This window comes from Pectinophora gossypiella, chromosome 9 (assembly GCF_024362695.1).
Source record: "Pectinophora gossypiella chromosome 9, ilPecGoss1.1, whole genome shotgun sequence".
NCBI classification, from domain to species: domain Eukaryota; kingdom Metazoa; phylum Arthropoda; class Insecta; order Lepidoptera; family Gelechiidae; genus Pectinophora; species Pectinophora gossypiella.
The window spans coordinates 5,020,916-5,045,118 of NC_065412.1; the positions used below are offsets into that span (position 1 = coordinate 5,020,916).

General features: G+C 37.5%; 1 pseudogene; it reads right to left on the reverse strand.

Moving 5' to 3' along the window:
* Positions 1 to 21: 21 nt before the first annotated feature.
* LOC126369777 (uncharacterized) lies at positions 22 to 23,973 on the reverse strand (annotated as a pseudogene).
* Positions 23,974 to 24,203: the final 230 nt, after the last annotated feature.

Sequence of the window (24,203 nt, forward strand, 5' to 3'; positions counted from 1 at the left end):
AAACTGTCGATTAGTTCTTTTCTATTTCGAGATCTAGCGTTGCCGCATACGAAGCAGCACTGTAAGAGCGCTGTAAGATGTCTTCACCAGCTGAAAGTTACAAAACATGAAGTTTATATCGAGAATGTTTAAAACCAATACTTGCAATACTTCATACGGGAATACAAAGGTAAGTTGGAAAGACGTTTCAAAGCTTTGATTAAGAATGCTAAAGTTCGTAACTGTCCGCGAGAACTCTCATAACCGAAGATTTATAGACGGGTCTATTTTTCGGTTCACATTTCCTGTAGATATCTTACATATAGAATGCTCTCTTACAAAAAGTGTCATGCTTATAAAAACTGTCTTATACCATTATGTAATTTCTGCTGAAGTATATTAATAAGCCGCATTATTTATATTATTTATTCTTCTCTCTCTTCTACCTTTTTAGCTGTGAGGTGAATTACCAACCTCATCGACCCTGGTGTCAGGGTTATTATTAAGCCGCCAAAGGCCCCTGACATGACTCATATAACAACTACGTACTTTCATCAGTAAGTAGTAACTGGGACCAACGGCTTAACGTGCCTTCCGAAGCACGGATCGTCTTACTTTTGGACAATCAATCATTATTTATTTATATTTTCGTTTTAACTGCTCACTGCTGAAGAGTTTCTCAAACATTTTTTTACGTATCTGATCTTATTAATGATTTGCTTCGGATGGCATTGACTAGGTGCTAGGCCTAAAAATGGGGAGCCACAAACTTAAAGATACCATGCTTAAAGACCCAGGTTAGATTTTATGACGGGAACAATTTTATAAGTGGAGGTATTTAATGGGTCCCTTAATTCTGTTGCACTGAATTCTTACGTACATTAGTGTAGGAGTTGAGTGAGACATCATAGAGACCTCCGGCAGTGAACACCACAGGTCTGCTGGCGCGAGCCAACACCAGCAACAGGCGACTCTTCACTCCAGGGATTGCCGCTATACCATTCTCCCACCCAGATAAATATATCGCGCGCTGTATGCCTTCACTCTGAAACAACGTGCTTACAATACAAACTATTTATTTAAATATATTATATATTTGTATGTTCAGGAAAATAAACATCAGAACAGGAATAAAATACTGCTTACCAAATATTGCTTATATTAGGACTAGTCCATATTGTAGGTAAGTACTTACAGGTGATTTAGGTTATATACAACGTGGCACATTTTGTATGACTATAATTAACCAATAGGGTCCAAAAGTGCATGACTACCTATTTTAAGCCAATTTTGCTTGCTCTATAATAATCATAATTGTTAGAGTTCTGACTAATGACATGTCTACTTAAGTTTTCTTTATGTTTTTCTATAGAGGGTTTCATTGTGTGACAGGTATCTATTACGTACGTTTACGAAAGAAAGTAATTGCCAATTTGAATTTCAGAATGTAATTCTGTGTTCTAATTCCCAGTTGAAGTGTCCATCAGCTGCAACATTCATATCAAGGTATTTTTTCAACCTCGACTTGTCATTGAAATCAATTTTTCTCTACATCGTCCCATTTTTAACGTCTGTTAAACGTCATTTCTAAAATATCCGTCACATTTTCTTGAAAATTTCGATTTAAATTGCCTCAGAATTTGAAGAATCACAACATTTAATCCAAGAGTTTTAGCAAATACCGATGCGAATAAATTCCCGACGTTTCTCGTATTAAATAAACATCAGGATTTAAAGCATCAGTCAGAAGTCTCTGAAATTCACTTTATAGACGATAAAGATTTGAGATTCTTGGAAAAATAGTCTTTATGTGGCAGTAAAATAAAGATTTGCACTTCATATTGAGGTAGAAATGGATCGTTTGCGGTGTGGTTGAAATTCAAATAGGTAGGTATTCCAACATTTTAGAGATTTACCTTCATTGCGACTTCGGATTGCATTATAAGAGGATAATCAAACAAATGAACAGAAAAATAATACTGTATCAAATCTTTCTATCTAAGCACTCTAAAATATTATAAAGAATTATGATTTCCAGGAAACTCAGCAATTAAAATTTAGCATAAATCTTCCCTTTGCAAAATATCCAATTTTAATCACTCTGGCACTTCTACCGTCTTCTGTTCTTAATTTTATGTCTGAACCAGTCTCAAGTACCTATAATTCCTCACCTGTATTTTTATTTCGTCGCACCAACGACAGACAACGTAGAAATTAAACAGATTGTATGACAGGTAGAATACACTCATCAGAAACTTGGGTGTATTTGTCGTAGCCATCTGTAAGGAAGGCTTTAGTTTTTTACATTTTATTAAAAAAAAAAACTTTATTACTCATATTGGAATGGCAGTTTAGGATGCTGTTTACTTTAGTGCTTAAAGACCTTACATGATTCTCGTCCAAGTAAAAGTATTATTAATGGGAAAAACGTCTGAGTTAAGAGATAAGTTTCAATTATAATTGTTTTACCATTGTGACTTGATATCCGGCTGAACAGATCAAAGCAGTGCTGGCTCCTAGTTGGCCCAACATTGGACTACTGAGAATAGTCTTCAGTTCCGTAGCGTTGCTGTAAACATAAAAGCTAGATGACAATCTAGTTATATGAGATACTTTTTATATAATGTCCATACGATTTGTATGGAACACTTAGCTGTGACGTCAATAAACGTGGTCAAATAGTGGTACATGATTACCACTATGATGTTGATGTTGATGTCTACACTACGCAACATCATTGTTGTGTAGGTAATCCGTCTCACATTATTTACGAGCTGCGCTCTTATCGGTGGAGTAATCCAAGGAAAAAAAGTGTCAGGCTGGGTTTTACTTTTAGATTAGCATTTTGATAGGTAAATTATCCTTGACCTAGGCTTCTACCTAATTAAAATTTGTTTTGACCTGACGTAAAGACGTTTTTAGCGGGCGATAGCTTGGGAGACTGTGAGTCTATAAAATAAATAAGTATTAAATATTTCGCCCAAAACAAAAGGATATTGAAGAAGTTAAAAATATACATGTTTCTCTGCATTCAAATCTACCACTAGCTTTTCTTGAAATGCGTTAACCTCAAAGTTGGGTTGACTTTCCAGAAGTTTTGTATTTTCTATTTCTTTATCAACAACAGACGGCATTGCGCCGAGGAAAGGCAAATCTAGATTTAAATCGAAAATCCAAGTATCTACTATAAATCTAAAGTTCACTTACTTCAGAAGATATTTGTGTTGGTCTACTAAATCACCAAGTCTCTGAATAAATTTCTCTTTAAATCTTTTGTTTGTTAGCAAAGTGTTATTATTGTAACCTGGAAGAAAGGAGTTTATGATGTCGTTTTGTTATTAACATAACATAGCATTAGGCCTGCATTCCCAAAGGGGTAGGCAGAGGTCTCTTCTTCATCATCGTTCCCTCATTGGTATAACATACCTCATTGCAGACAAAGGAAAACAAAGAGAAATAAAGAGCACATTAGGTACAATTGACTATGAAACTTTACCTATAAAACCTTTTCTGCATTCGACGAACATCTGCTCAAAACAGTCGGATAGAACATCAAACTGGCAGATTAGATGTATCAGGAAGGTCTGCATGACCAGGTCATTGATCACCACGAATACGGAGATGTAATGGAATACCAGCAACACCATGGAGAAGATTATGGGGTAGCGCAGCGGTGTCTTATGGTCTATTGGGAGACGAATCGCCGTCATGAAGTTGTACTCTACGTCGTCTATTAGTGGATGAAAGTACCTGCAACGTACGTACTGAATTACTCATATTCACGAGACTTACCTCCGTATGAAAGCGCTCCCCATTTGTCCGATCAAGTATATATACATTATAAAGAATTATATCAAAAAATAAACTACATTTACTTGCAGAAGATTTTTTCCAAGAAATGGAGAGCTATTTCAGTTAAAAAAAAACTCCTGCAAAAAAGGCCTGGTCCCACTACTGGTGGTTACAAGATCATCAATAATTTAAGAGCCACCCTCTTGTCGATGTAGCATCCTCCATGCTCCTTTTTAAGGAAAAATAGAGCAGTGGTTTCCCTCTTGCCTTCTGCCTCGCAGTACTCTGTCTGACGCGAGTGGGATGGCGCCCAGAGTAGTCTACTTCAAAGCCATACTAGATACTTATTAAAAAAATACGCCGTCTAGACAGCGGACATACATTTCAAACAACCCTTGTGTTTTTCATATTATTGTACATAGAGAGTACAACATCAGTATGTTGTGTAATGTCAGTAGTATAATGTATTCTGTAGTAATGTAAGTTTTATTACAATTGTTCATACCAAAGTTCCAGCAAATTATATGAACAATATACTTACTTAAATTGTATGTTAAATTAAGGTAAAAAACTAAGTAAATGGTTGAGCAACCTTTCCGGCCAAGTAGTTAATGCCATCTGCGGCAAATCTACAATAAGACAAAAAAAAAAAGTTGAGCAACCAATATATTGGTGGCAACCGAATTTCGAATTTGTGCTTCATGGTGGCCAACCATGGTTTCTTAGTGAGATAGGACGTAAGATTTATGCTATAGTTTAAGTAAAGTAAGCACTCACCATATGGAAAGCGTGGCTACGGCCAATTTGGTCAGGATCTTTAAATATTTATTGTTATTATGCAACCAGTGTTGAATAATGTTCTTCCTGGCAGGAGTGGATGTGTCGAACAGCGGCGACTCCATGGCTTTAGCAAGCTTATTATACACATGTTTATTTTGCACCTAAAACTCTACATTCTTAAAAAGGAACATAAAAGCACAACAACTGTTAAGCATCAACACAAGTAAGTAGCATAAAGATAAAATCTGCAGCCACTTCTCACCAACTATGTTTCAGTCCCAAGACACCCAAGGAAAAGTAAAAGCAATAAAATTGATCAGGCAGCATTCAAAAGAGAAGAAAGAACCTTGGTAATAATGATGGAAATCTTCTCAATTATGGTCCTCCTGAGCCTATTAACGATGATAAGATGGTGATTATAGGGAGTTGATTATCAACACTTCGTGTGGTTTTTAACGTTGATTTGACCTCATTACTCCCAGTGCCATAGTTATTTATAGTTGCTAAAGGGATGTGACCTTATAGATTTATAGCGACTTTTTTAACGTTTTCCCTTATTCGGTTAAAGTAACCTTGGCTCTCCCATAATGATACCCATAAGGACGTGCTGAATCATCATCAAACTTACCATACACTTGTACCTGTACATGACGATGACGTGTATGACAGTGACGTTAAGGCTCTCGATGACGATATCCAAACTGATCGAGACTCCAGTCAAAAACCAAAACTCAGAGCATACAAACAGAATGATCCATATCTTTATGGTGTAACTGTATATTTGATATGGTATGGTCTGATGTGGCGCTAGAGACAAGCCTGAAATTAATCATTACGGATTAACACTTATCTGATGAAATAAAACACAACCAGATGATGCAAGTTGATTTCGCTTTCTGGCAATCTTACAGCTTTTTTTGTGAATTTACGGAGTCGGTCTGGCGCCTTCGTGAGGTTGCAAAAGATGAAAGAGACGGCAACCTAACGACGGTGAGTGAAAATAAATGGGATTCACATGGAGACCAATGTCAATTTGATCTTAGGTAGGTACATTTTAATTACTGTCGATTGTCGTAATCGTTTCCAACTTTCCTAAAAGCGCCAGGTCAGAATACATCTTCGGCTTTAGATCTATCTACTTACTTTTTCTTTGGAAAAAAAGCAATAAAAGTTGAAAATTTAAACCAAGAAATGCACTACGAACATGAAAGTTATTAGGAAGATCATAGAAACTCGGGAAGAAAGACCTGCTTAATAGGTGTATTTTTCCGAGAGCATACATTTTTCGTATTCCTGTAACATAATTTCTCCGTCACCTACCTGTAATGTACGTCCAGCGATACATGGATTCAAAGAAAGCAACTTCCAATTTTCCACTCGACTGCCCTAAACCGTTTTGTGTGAGTTTCTCCCATAACACACGAATGCATGTCATTGTTGAATCTCAACTGTGAAATAGATTAACTTTTCAAAGGGTAATTGCTTCTATACTGGACGGGGAGCGAAGACAAACCAAAAATCTTGTGTCTTTTCTAACATCATCATCATAATTAATTTAAGCGCCAGGCTCTTGTCAGTATAGCATTCCCTATTCTTGTCTATCAAAGACCAATTCTTGGACTCCTTATAAGACACGACGTTTGCCTTCTCTTTAATTTGTTCTGTGTAAGCTCTTCTTGTTCTTTCCCTATCTCTCTTTCTTTCAATCTTCAATTCTATGATGTTTTTAATAAAGTCGTCGTGTCGTATTAAGTGTCCAATCATTTTCTAATATAATCAACTAATTGTGGTCCATGACGGGTTATAAATGAAAATCTGGAGTCTGTATTTAAATATATTTTCACCAAATAGAGCAGTGTGGCAAAATTATAGAACTTACATACATACACACATAGACAAACTCACGTCCGGAATCCGTGGTAGTGGGAAGAGCCACAAGTTGATAGTCCTAAGATGGATATGATGAACATTATGGTGACAAGGGTTAAGCCTACCGCCTTAACAATTCTTCTATCATGTTAGAAAGAACACAATATAAAAGATTTTACGACATGCCTGGGAGGAGTAGCTGAGCGTGTTCCAAGTTTTATATTCTCTTCCACCATAGAAGCTGCTTACCAGAACAACCAAAGACGAATTTCGTTTTACCTTACTTGTAGAACCAACTTACTTACCAGAAAGATTCAAATCTTTAGTTAAAACGCGTTTTCGCTAGTTGATTCCAGTCTTTATTAAATAATTAAATTGTTATAGGTAAGTAGGTACCCTGACTAGTTTCCAAGTTAAAACTAGAATTTACTGCTTAAGTATATTAAATAGAAAAATTCTCACTCAAATTAAATTTAGATGTGACCAAAGCTGTAGTGACCATTATAGAAGCAATAACAAGAATAAAGACAATGAAACTGTGATTGAAGCCATAAACCTATCATTAGCCATGTTGTTAATGATCCAATACCGTATATAAACGAGCCTTAGGGCTATTAAAATTATATTTGCATCAGTGTGAATTATTAACAGAAGTGCTTATGATGAATAAGGGTAGCTACACACATAGTCGGGCCGACATAGTCGGTTCGGCAGTGTTAGCCGAACAACAAAGCCGATCCGATGTAATTACTGCACTTGTTCGGCTTGTGCCGATTGGGCAGTTCATTCGGGTTGACAATCATACGATTCGGCAGTACTTGTGAAACGACAAAGCCCGAAGCAACTACTACATACGTTCGGCTTTCATTGCAGAAACTAACAACACGTCGTCTTCGTCTCACATTCTGAGTTGAACTAAAAATGCCGATCGGGTTGTGATTCCCGAAAATTCAACTTCATAATATTCGGTTTTGCCACCCGACTTTGCCGATGACTGCCGGCCCGCCTAGTAAAATCCGAACGGCTTTTTCTCGAACATACATCTACATATATTCGTTTTTTACCGCCCGGCTGTGCCGATTCATGCCGGCCCGACTATGTGTGTAGCTACTCTTAGATATTAACATGAGGAACTTCTAATACGTTTTGTCAAAGGGCCTTTGTAAATGTATTTGTAAACAGTATTGTAGGAATGTATGCACATAAATACACTTTGATGTAGGCATTTAACTGTCTTTGTGAGTCAGTTCTTGTGTTCTGTACTTCTGGTGCACTTTCGGGTGTTAGACGAAGCCAAAAATTTCGCATAATAATTGAGCGAGCAAATGGACGTGATAAGAATTAAGTAATTTTCTTATCCGCCGAAAAGGAAAGGAACGGGTAATCGACAAGCATAAAATTTGTGGATCACACGACAATTTTAGGCAGAAATTAAAATAAAACAATATTTAATATTTTCCAATAGCCCGTGCTTCGGAAGGCACGTTAAGTCGTTGGTCCCGGTTACTACTTACTGATGTAAGTTAGTAGCAGTTACATGTGCCATTACAGGGGCCTTTGGCGGCTCAATAGTAACCCTGACACCAGGCTTGATGTGGTTGGTAATTCACCTCACAACCCATACGATAGAAGAAGAAGAATAGCCCGATAGAATAAAGTTGACAGCACATGTATTTTAGGGAGATGGCTCGGGTTATTCATTCATTCATTTTGAAATGAATAGTTGTCAATCATCCGTCCCTTTCGTTTTCAACGAATAAAATGACGAGTATAACTTAAAATTAGGAGGTGTCTGCAGGAATCGGGGTAAATGTATTTCAAAAAAAATAAATATAGAAAATAAATATATAAAATGAGTAGCGGTTACTTACTACCGTAGAATAGGAATAACACTAATTAGTACGTATAGGTACAACGGTATGGTCACGAGCATTAATATGTACTTACCTATAAACTTTGGTACCATGTCACATTAACTTTTTTGACAAATTGAACTGTAAATCATACTAAATGTCAAATATGTTAGTGCGACAGAGTCCTAAAGTAGGTACATTATATAGCTCATGACCGCCGACCTCACCCCCTCTAGATCTGAGTGTAGGAAAACTTTAGTCTCAAATGTCTTAATGAGTAAGGGGGAGGCACGCGTACTTTGTCTCGCTCGCTCTTATGCGTTAGGCGGTACAAATAAGATTTTTGTGTTGTGTCCCGGGTGTGCTACTACTATAATACTACACAGCGAAATAATACTTATCGCCTAGCACCCAGTGTCACAATGTGTGGGACCCAATCTAGGTAATAAGAGGAGCTGAATGCATTACTGCATTATGCATTATTTGCTGGGGGTTGTTGGGGCTGCCCTGGCGCTACAGTGCCTCGGGGATGTTCGCCTCCTGGAGCACTGATGGCTTCCAGGCTGTTCTACGCAAGCGTGTGGCTTCTCTATGGGAGCGAGAGCGGGGCAGCAGCAACAGTCTCCTGAAGGTGGTCTCACGAAGGATGGACAGTCCCATCCTCACTGACTGGATATACATACATGTGACATCCAATGAAAATTATAAATTTAACTAACTTAGATATAATATTCTATTACTAACAAAATATGGATAAATATCTGAAATAAATATTTCATTCATTCATTCATTCATTACAGATGAATAAAACAATAAAAAATAAACAGTCAATATTTTAATGTTCCTTATTTACAGATCGCGACGAGTGGAAATTTGTTATTCGAGCGCTACATCCCATCAGGGGATAAACGGATTAGAAGCTTTATTTATAAGTAGAGCTAAACTAAGCAAGTACGGTAATTGAGTTGAAATAAATGGCAATCAATATTTCACGTCTAATTACCTATAATATAATAGAAGCTTCTCTTTAAAAACAACACAATTGGGATCTTCCAGATTGGAAGAGTGATGCCGAATATTAAATTTCGATCTTATTTTGTTCTTTGATCAAGATCATAATTACATACAAAACTGAAAATGCTGACAGCGCGTACGATTCGCAAGAATCTATATCTGTTTTTAGTATTTAAGTACTATAGCTACAGCAGCGACTAGATATATATAAAATGATAAATATACATGTAGCAATTTGGGGCTCAGTTACGCGTTACAAGCGAGCCTACGTCCAGTAGAGAACTACTCTAACTAAACTGTTCATGGTGAATAAACGACCAGGTAATGTATATCACGAATCTTCTAATATTTATGTCTTATCAGAAACCGAGTTACTAAATCCAAAATACTCAATAAGTCACTCTCTATCTAATTTTGTCCCGCGTAACGTGTCCGTTGAGTGGTCCAACCGAAAGTGTCCCCCGCTCCTGTTTTGTTTTACATTCGCGGCGTTATTCCCACTTCCGGTCCCGCCTTTAGTAAATACTTACTTTGATGTATGAATTAAATTAACTAGTTATTTTACCTCCTCACTGATAAATATTACGTACTTAATGATTTTATTTAATAATATTTTAAAACATTAAAATAAAATTAAAGCTAAATTAAAATTAATTTTAATTAAATTAAGGCCGTTGCATTGTAATAATATTTTAATGTCTTCAATTTAGAGATTAAAAGTCTATTATTGTACATTGATCGTACAACTGACATAACAGTCAGCACAATTCCCATCTTTTACCAACTTCTAACTTCCGCCCCACAGACTATTAATGCTAGAACATACGAAATTCATCTGTAAAATAAGAAACCCATGTAACATTTTCCCAAGATCATGACAGTCTGACATTATGTAACATATCATAGCATCACACCTATATCCCTGAAGGGGTAGGCATTGTATAAACACACCCACTCCTGGTCATTGAAACACTTAATCATGACGAGCTCGTAGTAATACTGAAAGTGCACTGTAAGATGTTTTTACAATCTGTAACAATAGAATATAATTAATACTCTATAATTTCAGTGACAACCTCTGTGGTGAAATGGCTACATTTTACATTGTTTGAGGTTTACGCGATTACTATCATAATTAAGACACATAATACTGGGTTCATAACGCATTATTATCAGGGATATGAGACTCCCGATATTTCAACACTTGCAAGTGCCATGATCACGGGACGACGAAAGGGTAGACAGATATGCTTACCCTGCATCAGTATTGACATATCGGGAGTCTCATCCCTCATCCCTCTCCCTGATAATAACACGGTAAGAACCAGGTATTATGTGTATTAATTATAGCTACGTTTTGATTATCAAACAAAAAGACACTACGTTGGGCTGGTTTTCCCTTCGTGGGTTGAAAGGTCAGACAGGCAATCGCTTCTGTAAAAAACCGTACCTGTCAAATCTTCAGGTCAGGTAAGTGGACCCTGTGAAAACGGAATAATGCTAGGGAGATGATGATGTAAGTAGAACTACGAAGATCATACCGTAGCGAAAGAAGCAAGCGATAGATCGTAGACGCCGCCGGCCGTGAGCACGACTGGGCGGCTTGCGCGTGCGACCACCATGCCGAGGCGCGCGCGCACGCCCGGTATCATCGCCATGCGCTCCCACCCCGAGAAGTACACCGCTTTTCGAATGTTCTGACTCTGTAGAATTGTACTACATTGAATTGATTGTCCCCGATTCACTAACCACTAAGATACAGGTTTTACCTAGTTTAGGTATGGCAGGCAGCGAATCACTTCCTTACATTTTAAGTCAACCATTGTAAACTTCATTGTAACAGTTATTTTTATTATTGTGTTGTATTCAATTAACATAATATAAGCTCACGACTATATCCCAATTGGGGTAGTCAGAGATAAATACATCGCATGATGAACTTTCTCACACCTCACTGACCTTTCTGTTAGACCAACGTGATAAGTTAGGCTAGGTTCAGTTTTTAATTGTTGTTGATTAATTAGTAGTAAGCAGTATTAGTAAATTTAAATCTAAATTAAAAAGAAAAATTGTAAAAAAAATAGTTGCCGTGATGATGGGCGCTTTAGACTTACACGTTCATAACCGCATACATCACTAAAGGCGCCTAAACTTGTTGTTCACTACCTATCTCTTACTAACATAGAAACTAAGTGTATACAACTACATACTAACATCTGATGGACAATCTTAGTCTGAAATATAATAATAATAATTATTATTTTCTTCTAATTTAAGAAATAGTAATAGGTAGTAAAAACAGAAAATTATAAAAAATACTCTACCCTGGACGATAACGTCAAATGTGTAAATGCAATCTACACAAAAAATAAATTCATAAGCGTCGAAATGAAAACCTCGTTTTTGAAATCCGTTAAAAACTAACGTACCCACCACGTTAGTTTGTTGAACCTAACCTAACTACTGCAATCATCTAATGGCATAGATGCACAAAGAGATTTGAAAATATACTTTTATTTCCTCGTAAGTTATTGCTTACAAGGAATATTTAAATTACATTTCTCTTTCGCTGTATACAGTAATAAGTACTTATATACAATATAAGTAAATGGAAAACAAAGAAAATGTACGGCACTCATTTTGTGGAAATTCAATAAGTATTGTGAGCTCACTAGATTATCTTCCGTCCTGACTACTCCTGACTGAAAATTCAATTTCACATAATCGAAGCTGTATTACGCGAGGATTGTGTTTTGCTCTTGTTTTCAGACGGTTTTTAGAGAACTCTTTTAGCTACCAACCAACGGCAAAGCTTTGAAGGCGGTTTGAAGGTTCAATTATGGAATGACGTATATTTGTGCCTCTTTGATGCCCCGTTTTTCGCATTCACGGAAGTATGTAGTAAATATACGTACTTGTAATTAAAAAGAACGTCTGGTTCAGTACAATAATTAGCGATTATATTTCAATATAGATGATGTTTTACAATAGCTTCAATATAATACGAGTTAGTACCACCACCACCACCATCAATTTACCACGTTCTTGTCGGTGCAGCATTTTTCATGCTACTTTTTTAGGTAAAAATAGGGCAGTGGTTTCCCTTGCCTTCCCCGCAGTACTCTGTCTGACGCAAGTGGGGTGGCGCCCAGAGTAGTCTATTACAAAGCCATAGTAGGACTCCTGTCCTCCGCCTCTGAATATTACTGCTGCCCTAATACGAGTTAGATCTGTCAAATAACAGAAGCCAGTGATGTGACGTTCATTAGTATAGTGAATATAGTGATGTATCAGTTGAGATTAGACCGATCGATTTTGTCCTGTCTAACAGTACCTCACTAATAGCAAATAAGGAATCCCTTTGGGTAAAATATCGGTAATGCGTTGCAAACGTTAAGACGAAGTCAATATCAACGAGATTTTGGAAGGATGTAAAGGGGACCTCACCAAAATTGAAATGATGAAAGCCAGGAATGTCTTACTACCGTTTTCGGGCATTTTCTCAAAGAAGGATGACGACATTGGGCGAACAGGTTTGGTGCAGTACAAAATTGGCACAGGCAGTGAGCATCCTATTCGCCAGCGACCTCGTCTCTGGATGTACTGAATCTGAAAATTCATTCATCAATAGAAAGCTACTTTGTTCCTGAGGATATCGCGGGTGGAAAGCCACTCGAAAAGCTCGGGTTGTTTTACTACATGCCTAGAAATATCAACATGAACTGATATAATGGCTCTACAAATCCATGCATACTAATGCTAATAATAATTTCACGCAATTGCGTCTAAATACTTGACTGTCTTCAGATAAATATTTTTAAAATTACAAACGCTTATTATACTAATTACAATATTGTATTTTCTCGAAAAAGCTTTATATAATAAAAAAATACATATCTTTCTCCATCAATTTCAAATTGCGCACGAAAACGTGATATTTTGTCCTGTGACGTCACATTTCAAGAAACAAAGAAATGGTCAAACAAAATAAGTGACGTCATACGAAGCTCAATCATGGCCGGCCGTGTTTCAGGTATTGTAATACACATATAAAAAAATCACATTCTTATTTTGTAAAAATAAAATATTTAAAAATTACCTTAATAAAAAAAGTATTGGATATTTATTGTTAAATGTTAAACTACCGTATCGAACCGCCATATTTCATATATTTTTATTGTTACGACTGTCAAGTATCCAAGACTAAACATACCTACAGATGGAGATATTTGTACCGCGTTATTTCCTCTCATAAAGTAAATGTCGTCTGCCCGTCTGTCGCGTTATTAGTAAGCATCTTAACGCGGATGCGGGATTTATTTCGGGTTGGGTGTTATTCTTGTATTCTGTTGCGTATGACATGTTTATTTGCATCGTGTGCGTAGTACATCGGTTGTTTGAGTTAGTCCTTGTTTGGGAGCAATTTCTGCTAGTGTCTATACCACATAGTAAGTGATTTCATGACAAACGATGCGTTTCTTGTCGTAGGCCGCCTATTGACTCATTCTATTTCTCTTTTGTTTTGTATTTTGTTTTTTCCTGTTTGTGCAATAAAGTATGTGTTATGTTATGTTACGTCAGAGCGCTCTAGGAGCCTTAACAGATACACAGGATAATCAATGTTGTTTAGTATTCAGGAGAGTGTTGGTGCTATCTCGTAGGTGGCAGATTGGGGAGCCTATTATTTTGCGAAACTGAAACTGAATCCCAAATCCCGGTTTTGTGGTTAGCCTTTGATCTTACTATCTTATTAAAACAAGCTGTGTTTTGCATTGTGTCATCAGTGTTATAAGTGTAAGCAGAGCACAAAGTGAGATGATCCGTGCTTCGGAACGTTAAGCCGTTGGTCCCGGTTACTACTCACTGATGTAAGTTAGTAGTCGCCACATGAGCCATGTCAGGGGTCTTTGGTGGTTCGATAGTAACCCTGATCCCACCAGAGTTGATGGTGTTGGTAATACATCTCAGAACCCACGCGATAGAGGAAAAAGCACACAGTGTATGTGAAACAAAGACAAATAGTACATAAACTATACCAATACTAGAATAAAGTCTCGAGCATTTCACACACACTCGCTTTCGTTATGATATCCAGCCGCGCAGGGAACGACCAATTTGTCCTGCAATTTACTGAAGACTGCTTCTGCGCCCCGGCGTTACGCGTATTATGCCTTAAGCAATTTCGTCGCATGTAAGAGGGCTTTTCTATTTCAATTTCTGATTTTTATTCTCGTTTAACATTTTTTGTACCCACCTAGGTACAGCATTGTGTAAAAATAGGTTGTGATTGGGACCAATCTGTCTAGTACCTATTTCTAATGATAATATTGAAGAAGATACCTAGTATTGAATCAATATAGGGCCCTGACATGGCTCATGCAACGACTAAGTGTTTTTACAAAGTAAATAATCACCGGTACAATCGTATTTATAAACCTACCATCTTCTATCGTGTGGCTTGTGAGGTGAATTACCAACCTCATCAACCCTGGTATCAGGGTTATTATTGAGCCACCAAAGGAAACCCTGATATGGTTCATGTAACGACTACTCACTTACATCGGTAAGTAGTAACCGGGACCAACGGCTTAACGTGCTTTCCGAAGCACGGATGATCTTACTAAAGTAAGATAATAAATCTACCAATGCACGGAGTAACAAATGCAACGTCTTAACCAAAATGGGGACAGTCTCATAAAGTGTTTATACCAGAAACTAGATAAGACCTACGAATTCTTCTATCGTGTGGATTGTGAGGTGAATTAGCAACCCCATCAACCCTGGTGTCAGGGTTATTACTGAGCCGCCATAGGCCCTTGACATGAGACTCATGTAACGACTACGTACTTCGCAAGCGAATTGGTCTACCCACTATATTACGGCAGAGGTCGTTGATGAAATGTTTAGCGTGGAGAAATCCAGTAGAAATTGTCAGCACAAAATAGACGGTCGTAATGTTTAAGCTGTCGATCCACTGAATAAGAAAGAGAAAGCTTCGTGCAGACTAAGCGATTTTCCTTTGACAACAAAAAGGTAGATTCTCTCAGAACATTTGGATTCTTTCGATAAAATAAATAATGAATTTGAAATAAAATAAAATCTTCTCTTCTATCGTGTGGATTGTGAGGTGGATTCCCAAGCCCATCAACCCTGGTGTCAGGGTTATTACTGAGCCGCCAAAAGCCCCTGACATGAAACGTGTAACGACTACAATAAAATGAAAATAAAATAAAGTGTAGTGATCAGTTCTTTGCTAACCCTCTCTTAGGGTTAGCATTTTTTTTGAAGATGTTAACATCGTAAATATTATACTTACACTTGTACTACACATTCGTAGTAATATTTTGTTGAATACAGTATTAGAACTAAAGAATGCAATTCCGATATCGTGGGATCCCGATCTCGCGAGATCTCGTCTAATTTTTCGGGATCAATCCCGAACCATAATAAGGACGAGATCCCATTCGAGATTGACGGGATTGGGCGCATCTCCTTGAGTTTATTTTTTTGTTTTGATTAAGTATGTCGATTTCCAAAGAAAAACTTAATTATTTAGTTAGTAATATTGAAGAATAAAGGTTATTGTTTTCTTTATAAAAATATTTTATTTTAATTAACCTCACTATCACAAACAAGGTCATTTCGATCGTTTTCAGCCATCCTAAATTTACATTTTTTTTTTTGATTGATATTTCTAATCCCTCGGGATCTCGAATTTGCGATCTCGAGTCGGGATTGCGTTCCCTAGTTAGAACCAACAAATTTTGGTACCTGCGGTTATTTTACCTATGACAACAGGGAGGGCCGTCTGACGCCCTTATCAGAATTTAGATTCTAACACTGTATTCAACAAAAAAGTTTTTCTTAATTTTTATTAAACAGATTTTGAAGTCAGTTTAATGCTTTAAATGCGAGACCGCGCAGTACGCCAGGAATTTCCATTGCCACATTGATGACCCCTTTGTGGAGTGGATATGCGTTCAGGTCTTTACCTGCATCTTTATTTCGTCGCACCACCGGCAGAAGATGAACAACTCAAACATGTTATAGCCCAGGTAGAGGAGACTCATCAAGATCGTGGTGATATCTGCCGCTGTCACCGTCTGCGCACACGAAAACTGAATATCAATACTGATAGTGAGCACTGAATATGGCGGGACTAGTGTTTAATGTATATATCTTTTAAATGAGAAAGGTACTAGATTTTTTAATTTAGGTCTCAAATAGACTACTATTCCACTAGGATAAGTAGCATAATTATCTAACAATATGCAATTTCAACATTAAGCATTTGGTCCCGCCATTTTGACGCTAATAAAATATTTAATTAAGTAATTACCACTACTGGTCAACGGATGCGAAAAGCAACATAAAAGAAAACTCATAAAAAGTACTACCTATCTTTCATAAAAGTATAGTACATATTTTCCTCGTTTTTATATAAAGTGTTCTCTGGCCTGGAATAATAAACGAAGGACGGGAGATATTACTTTCCGATGATAGTCAAGGGCAATTGCCCGTGGGCTATGTCGTTATTGATTTTTTCTTTGTCAAGTTTAAAGAAAAAAAAAACAACACACTTATAAAGAATACAAGGATGAAGGAGATGGAGGAGGAGGGGTTAGAGGAGGGAGGAAGATTTCTAATTAGATAGAAAGATGTAATCTTGATATAGGTTTAAATCGTTACAGAACAACCTTAAAATTTTAATTTAAAGACTTCAATCTTAAAAAAGCCACTGGGGCTGATGTCGTGTCGACCTGTAGCGGACCCAACAAGATATCCCCAGCTAGTTCCGCTCAAATGCAACAGATGGCGCCACCATACAATAATGTAGTCCTGAAACGCGCTATCGAAGTTTACACAGCGTGACGCATTTATATTCCAACATGACACTGTTTTGCTTCTGAGTTTCTGTGTTTTTTTGTTTTGTAGATAATGTTTTGAAGCCTTTTTTTATTTATTTAATTGAAATTTTTTTCCTTGATTTTTAAAAAAATACCGGGTATATTGCCCAACTATATATGCGACACAATAAATAAATTAATGATATAATTAGTTATTTTATCGCGTCCCGCGCGATATGCAGTTGCCCTGGCTTATGACACTGTTGCTGGAGACATCTTAGGCGACGATGACCACCTCTAATCTAGCTGCTCGTGAGTTTATGTAAATAGTTAGTACCAATATAAGAATGATTATGATATTTGAATATGTCAAATGATTGAGTACTCACAGCAGTAACCTGGTAGGCGGCGAAACAGATGAGCATGCTACTCGCCGCTAGCTGGCCGAGCATAGGGATGCTGAGTATCCTCCTCAGTTCCAACGTGTTGCTGCCGGAGTATAACAATAACATCATTATTACCAGCCTTCACCATCCCACTTCGGCGCAAAGGCCTCTCTCCCTTTCTTTCACTCCTCTCGATCTTGAGCTTTGTCTTTCCATGATGTCAAGTATGCATCCTACTCGTCACACCATAATCTTCTTCGCACCGTGTCTGTTGTCTTCTTTGCCCATGGTGAATGCGGCATCTGGGTAACATGGCCAGCCCAATCTCACTCCAGACTAGCAGCCTTCTGAGTAATCTTCGCTATAAGCGTGGTGTTCCGAATTCGGTCAATTAATTTGACTCTAATAATGGTGCGTAAAGATAGATAAAATAACCATTGAACGGTGCTAATACAGCATTTAGGCACTTGCTTATGAATGAGAGTGAATGTGGAGTATCTATTAAATACACCCTCTAACCTCAACCGGCAATATTTGCAGTACCTAAGTACGGTTTTATCACAGAACATACATCTCTGATTTTACATTATCCGATAACGACCATTATCGTATATGTTGTATACTAATGTTTCTACGCTAATTTACTTTTATTTATCGACAATCTAGGATATTCAGTGGATTAATAGGATACAAAAAAGCTTTAAAAAATTGCCAAAGGACAAAAAAATACACTTTTTACCATTCTTAATAGACTTACTTCGAGGTATTAGCGAGAAGATTCAAAATCGTTATAGGCACTAATCCCATTGGCAACGAGCTTAGGCATGCGCTGCCAATCAATCCTGGATGCTGATCAAAGTAAATTATATACATTTTCCAGATTGTGTTTGAGTATTAGATCTAAAACATACCTCAAAATAAACTTGTGCTGCTCTGTCAGCTTCCGCAATCTATCAATATATACCTTTTTAAAGCTTTCGTTTAAATGGAGTTCGTTTTCCTTTATATCTGAAAAACAGTTTTTTTTCCATTACTGCCAGGCAAAAACATACTCCGACAACAAACAACGCTTTTAAAATAGCAGAAATGTTTATGTTTTCACGGAATAACGTAAGGTTTGTCCGAATTGGAATGTGGTGTTAGTCTCTGCTCACATAATATTATTGTAACCCACATACAAATAATCAATACTATTTCAAAATCGCGTTGCATACCTATATTTGGAAGCTGTTGCTTCTGTCTGGCTAAAGCTTGATGCACACAAACAAACAGACTATTATTCTGATTGTGGATTCATACAAAGTCCCGCGCCCCAACAAGCAGAAAGCATAAAGACTTCAAATACTGACAAAGAATAATACTTCAGAGACTTACCTAGAAAATCTTGACGACAATTATCCAAAATATTCTCAAAGCAGTTTCCTAGCACCATGTATTGGCAGAGCAGATGAATAAGATGGGTCTGCATAATGAGGTCATTGACCATCACGAAGTATGATGCATAGTTGAAGGCCAGAAGGACCACCCCGTAGGTGATAGGGTAGCGGTTAGGAGTGGCGTAATTATATGGTATTCTCAGTGTTACCACCAGGTTGTATTCTATGTCATCCACTAGAGGGTAGACGTACCTGAAATAAATGAGAATTAAGCATGTGAGTTAACGGCCTCCGTGGTCCAGTGGTTTGAGCGTTGGGTTCACGATCCGGAAATCGCGGGCTTAAATCCCGGTGGGGACACATCACGAAAATCACTTTGTGATCCCTATTTTGGTTATAGGACACTACAGGCTGATCACCTGATTGTCCGAAAGAAAGATGATCCGTGCTTCGGAAGGCACATTAATCCGTTGGTCCCGGTTACTACTTATTATTGTAAGTTAGAAGTCGTTACATGAGCCATGTCAGGGGCCTTTGGCGGCTCAATCAATAACCCTGACAGCAAGGTTGATTAGATTGGTAATCCACCTCACAACCCACACGATAGAAGAAGAAGCATGTGACTGAAGGCTGAAACAGACTTCACACCAAACAGCCCTAGTAGACAATAAGGACTTGATCACTATATTCAGCATCATATCCGTAACCTAACTTAACTACTGTCACGAGTAGGTACTCGTGAAGCTCGTATTCGTGATGTAGGTACATCTCAGATGAAACCCTTCGCCTTGGCCCACTCGCGAGCGCCCTCATTGCCAAGTGCTACCCTAATTAATATAATCTGAGGCAAATTTACAATAAATCACGTCAAAAACAGTTTACAAGTCGTAATCACTTATTTGACAAATTTAATTTTAAATGCACTAAATGAAAGACGATAAAGTATGTAACTGCATGCTGACATGAAGACCTTATGCAGAACTTCAAGACTACCTCAGTTAAAATACGCAAACAAGCGCATTAGTGTAACGATGTATGAGAAGTACCGCCATTTCAAAGAAAGCCTTCTGTTTAGAACAAAGCCTTCAGTTTCAGTTTTCGTGTATGCATGGAGTAATAAAACTTCACTCGCTTATAATTCCATTTGTTAGACGCACACGGAGGTCTATCATACGGTGTTTAAAGGTAGAGGTAAGAATATAGAAAATAAAATATTTTTTCAGCAAACTACTCGCACGGTGTGATTTAAAAATTGATAGTCCGCTAGGGTTACCTTGTCAAATTGAATAAAGCTCCCGTTAGATACACTGATCCAATATTCTATTTCTAGAACCAAAAATATATCTATTTCTGTGTAAAAAATTGTAGTGGTACATTGGTAGAGAATGTAGATATACATTTTTTTCCAGTTTTATGCAGCCAAACTATCAATTTATTAAAAGTAGTAGCTGCCGGTATGGGAGCCAGCTAGAAATGAAAATTTCATCAAGAAGACTTTGAAAGCGATGCCACAAGATAGGTTGTTGTTATCAAGCTACGCCTGACTCCTGAGTTGTGACGCTGCATCATGGCACCTACATGATGGCATGGATTGCTAAGTAGCAATAAGGCCGCCTATTGTACTCATTCTATTTCTCTTTTGTTTTGTATTTCCTGTTTGTGCAATAATATAATTATTGTTATGTTATGTTAACATGAAGAAAACGACCACAGTTTTATAATAAGAAGTAACAATTTATATTTACCATGCTGCCAAAGTACAAGTACCAAGAGTGAGAAGAAGCTTGAAATATCTCTGGTTGTTCTTCAACCAGTATTCCAGAATGTCTGCCCTCTGAGGAGTTGAGATATCAAAGTACTGTGACTCCATAGACATCGCCAGCTTCTTGTAGATGTGTTTATGTTTATTCTGGAATAAAGGATACTAAAATAATCATACAGTATAAGAAAAGTTCCAGTGTGTGGGGTTCCACGCCTGATCTACCAATATCTACAATAGAACCAAGATCTACCATAATGTGATAACTTAAACAGCCTATACGTAACGTCCCACTACTGAGCACTGGCCTCCCCTCAACCAATCGGAGTGCGTATGAAGTATAAAAAACACCTCTACCACAGCCAGGTCTCCACCACTTTGTTGCTGGCTGTGGTAGAGGTGTTTTTTTACGGCTAATAGCCGGGGCTAACGGCTTAACGTGCCTTCCGAAGCACGGAAACATCTTACTTTTTCGGACAATCAGGTGATAATTTTCCCAGTTAAATTGGGTTTTTCTATACAAATCTTCATCTGCTAAGTACTTCATGTCGATGGTTTGTTGTATGCTTTGGAGTTGGACTGCCATCGCTGTGAAAGTGTTTGCCAATTTTGCCAAAAATGGCTGCGTCAGACGTTAGATACTCTCCATTCTGTATAATATAATCATCATCATCGCCCTAGCATTATCCCGTTTTTCACAGAGTCCGCTTACCTAACCTGAAGATTTGACAGGTCCGGTTTTTTACAGAAGCGACTGCCTGTATGACCTTCCAACTCGCGAAGGGAAAACGACCCCAATACAGGTTAGATAAAAAAAATACTCAAATACTTTTCTAAATTAAATCTTGCTCTTTTATGACAAGTTCGAGTGAGTAACTGTTCATAGTTATCTTAAAGAGCAGTATGTTATCTAGTTTCAACTAGATATTTTATCATTCTTGTTTCTTGATGTCTTTATATGGTGACATCATAATATATCTTTGTTAACAAGGAGATCAGTGAATCACATCGGTACCAAGTGTTTGTTTAGGTGCGTAACTAGATAAATGACTATATTTAGACGTGTTTATGTTGCTTTGTTTAGAAATTGTACATATCTGTTTTGGATATGCCTAATATACTACCCATAAATGCCATTTTAGAACTGGGAAGTTTGATCTACATTCATACCAAAAATATATATCTTTATTATATTGTTAAATTCTTCAACACGTTTAATCATGTTGATGTTTTTTAATTTTTTTCTGATGACGTCATTTGAAAAATTCCGTAACTACGTAACTTCAATAAAGGTGCGTCCGACTTTTTCAAAATAAACTAAACAAAAATGTAGCTTATCGGTTTTATAGTAATAGTGAATTCATAATTATAAAACTGAAAATTTTAAAAGCGCCTACGACGCTATAGAATTTTGGTCTGAATTTAGCTTTAAACTCTATTTTCTGTAACAGTTTATGGCGTTCGAAAGTTACTCTATTGTTAGTCATTTATGTCTGATAGTATTGAATTTTATTTCGGGACTGTAATAAAATATGTCACTTAAAAGCTTTTTAATGTGTTTTTATATGAAGTTTATTCGGAGCTGATGGGGTTTGCGGTAATAAAGTTACATTGTAAGTTCGCAGTAACTTTTGGATTTATATCTTGATTTATATGCAACTGTACGTTGACATGTTTTATGTTGCCAAGACGCTGCGAGATACATTTGTAATATTAAGTATATAAATAATTAAGTACTTGACCTGATTTGTTAGAGAAAGTAGTCCTTTCGAGGTTTCTTGTTACTTTCTTTGGTTTTCTATAGAGGGTGTTAGTGATATCGTAACGAATACTAAAGGGGATGATTCAGGCTATGATTCTGAGTTAATATTATGTGAAATTTTCCGTCGTACCCTGTATGTAAGATAAAGCCCTGGCTTAAAAGGTTTCCGAAACGTTAACCGAAGACTTTCTATACGCTGATATTATATTTAGTGAGATTTTTACATATGTAAGTAGTTAAGTAGCGATAACGCCGCCCCCAATAATATCCCCTTCTCTAAAATTATCTTTTGTACTTTTATGAACAATAAAGTGTTATATAAGTAAATCTGAGTATTTTACTATAGGTAAGTACATTACCATATTCCTGAACCGGTACATAGCTATAAGATGGATGAGGGTCACATTGATGTTGGCTATAATGCCATCCATACTTGAAGACACGATGAACAGATGTCGCAGTGTCCACAGCTCACTGGCAACAAACGCCACTATCATAAACTTGATGGTGCGACTGTACACGGAGTAGAAGAAGCCTCTATCCGACGAGGACAGTCCTGCGAACAAGTTTTGTACGAGTATAGGGCCACCTCCGTATTAACAGGTGCCTTACTTAGAATCTAGAGTCTTACGCACGAGTCACTTGTTTAAAGCAAAGACGTCATAGAAGACTGTCCCATATATTTGGCCGATATTTCCCCGCAATTTTCGCTAAAATTTATAATTTGGAGAAACCCTAGACTTGCCACTGATAGACCATCATCGCTACTTTAAGAGCCACGCTCTTGTCGGTGTAGCATTCTCCATGCAACTTTTTAGGGAAAAATAGGGCAGTGGTTTCCCTCTTGCCTTCCGCTCCGCAGTACCGTCTACCGCTAGTGTGATGGCGCCCAGAGTAGTCTATTTCAAAGCCGTACTAGGACTCCTGTCCTCCGCCTCTGAATAGTACTGACAGTAACAGCTGCCCTCTGTCAAGTTCCAGGTTACAGTCCTTGTGACTCGCCTCTTCCGTTCTGCATTACCGTACCGTTGGCTCCCATCTCCGCCTTTGCAACCGTTGAGGTCTTCAGAGACCGAAAGCTGAAAAAGCTGAAGCTGATGGGAAGCGCGAAGCGTTTTGGAGAATTAGAGTAACCGCCTCCGCTGAAGAGGCCACCACTTTCTGGTATGACAGTTAATATCAAAATTAATTTTATTACCATTCTCATAAAATGCAATATTGTGCGACAACGACAAATTGCTTGCGCTCGAGGCGCCATACTTTGGTAGGGCTGGGCGTCAGAGAGGATAATGTTAAAAAAGTTAATTATTCATTGTTTTCAGAAAGTACTCACGAGAAACCAGGTAAGATACGAGGCTCCAGACGCTGTAAATGTGAGTGAACACCCACTAATAGTATATTAATCATTTAGTAATTTAGTTGTGTGCTACCTGTCACTGTAGACATGATGACAGCTGTGAAACTCGTATGAGCGTGAATCTGTCGAGGCAATTTGTGAACATGCATAATGAGTTTTCGGCTAGAGCGCTATATCGATTTGTCGGAACAACTCGATTATCGTGTAAATTGCGACACGATTGCTTTACTACTTGGGCAGAGCATAGACTTGGGCAAATTGTTTTCTATTAGTGCCAGTTAGTGTCAAATACAGTTTGCACTTAGTTATCTGTTAATGTTATGTTAACAATATTAAAATAGAAAATCTAGACTGAATAATCAAACCTCTGTTTAGTAGGTAACGTAAGTAATTGGTGAAAAAAGAAAAACTGGAGTAGGCAAATTGTAC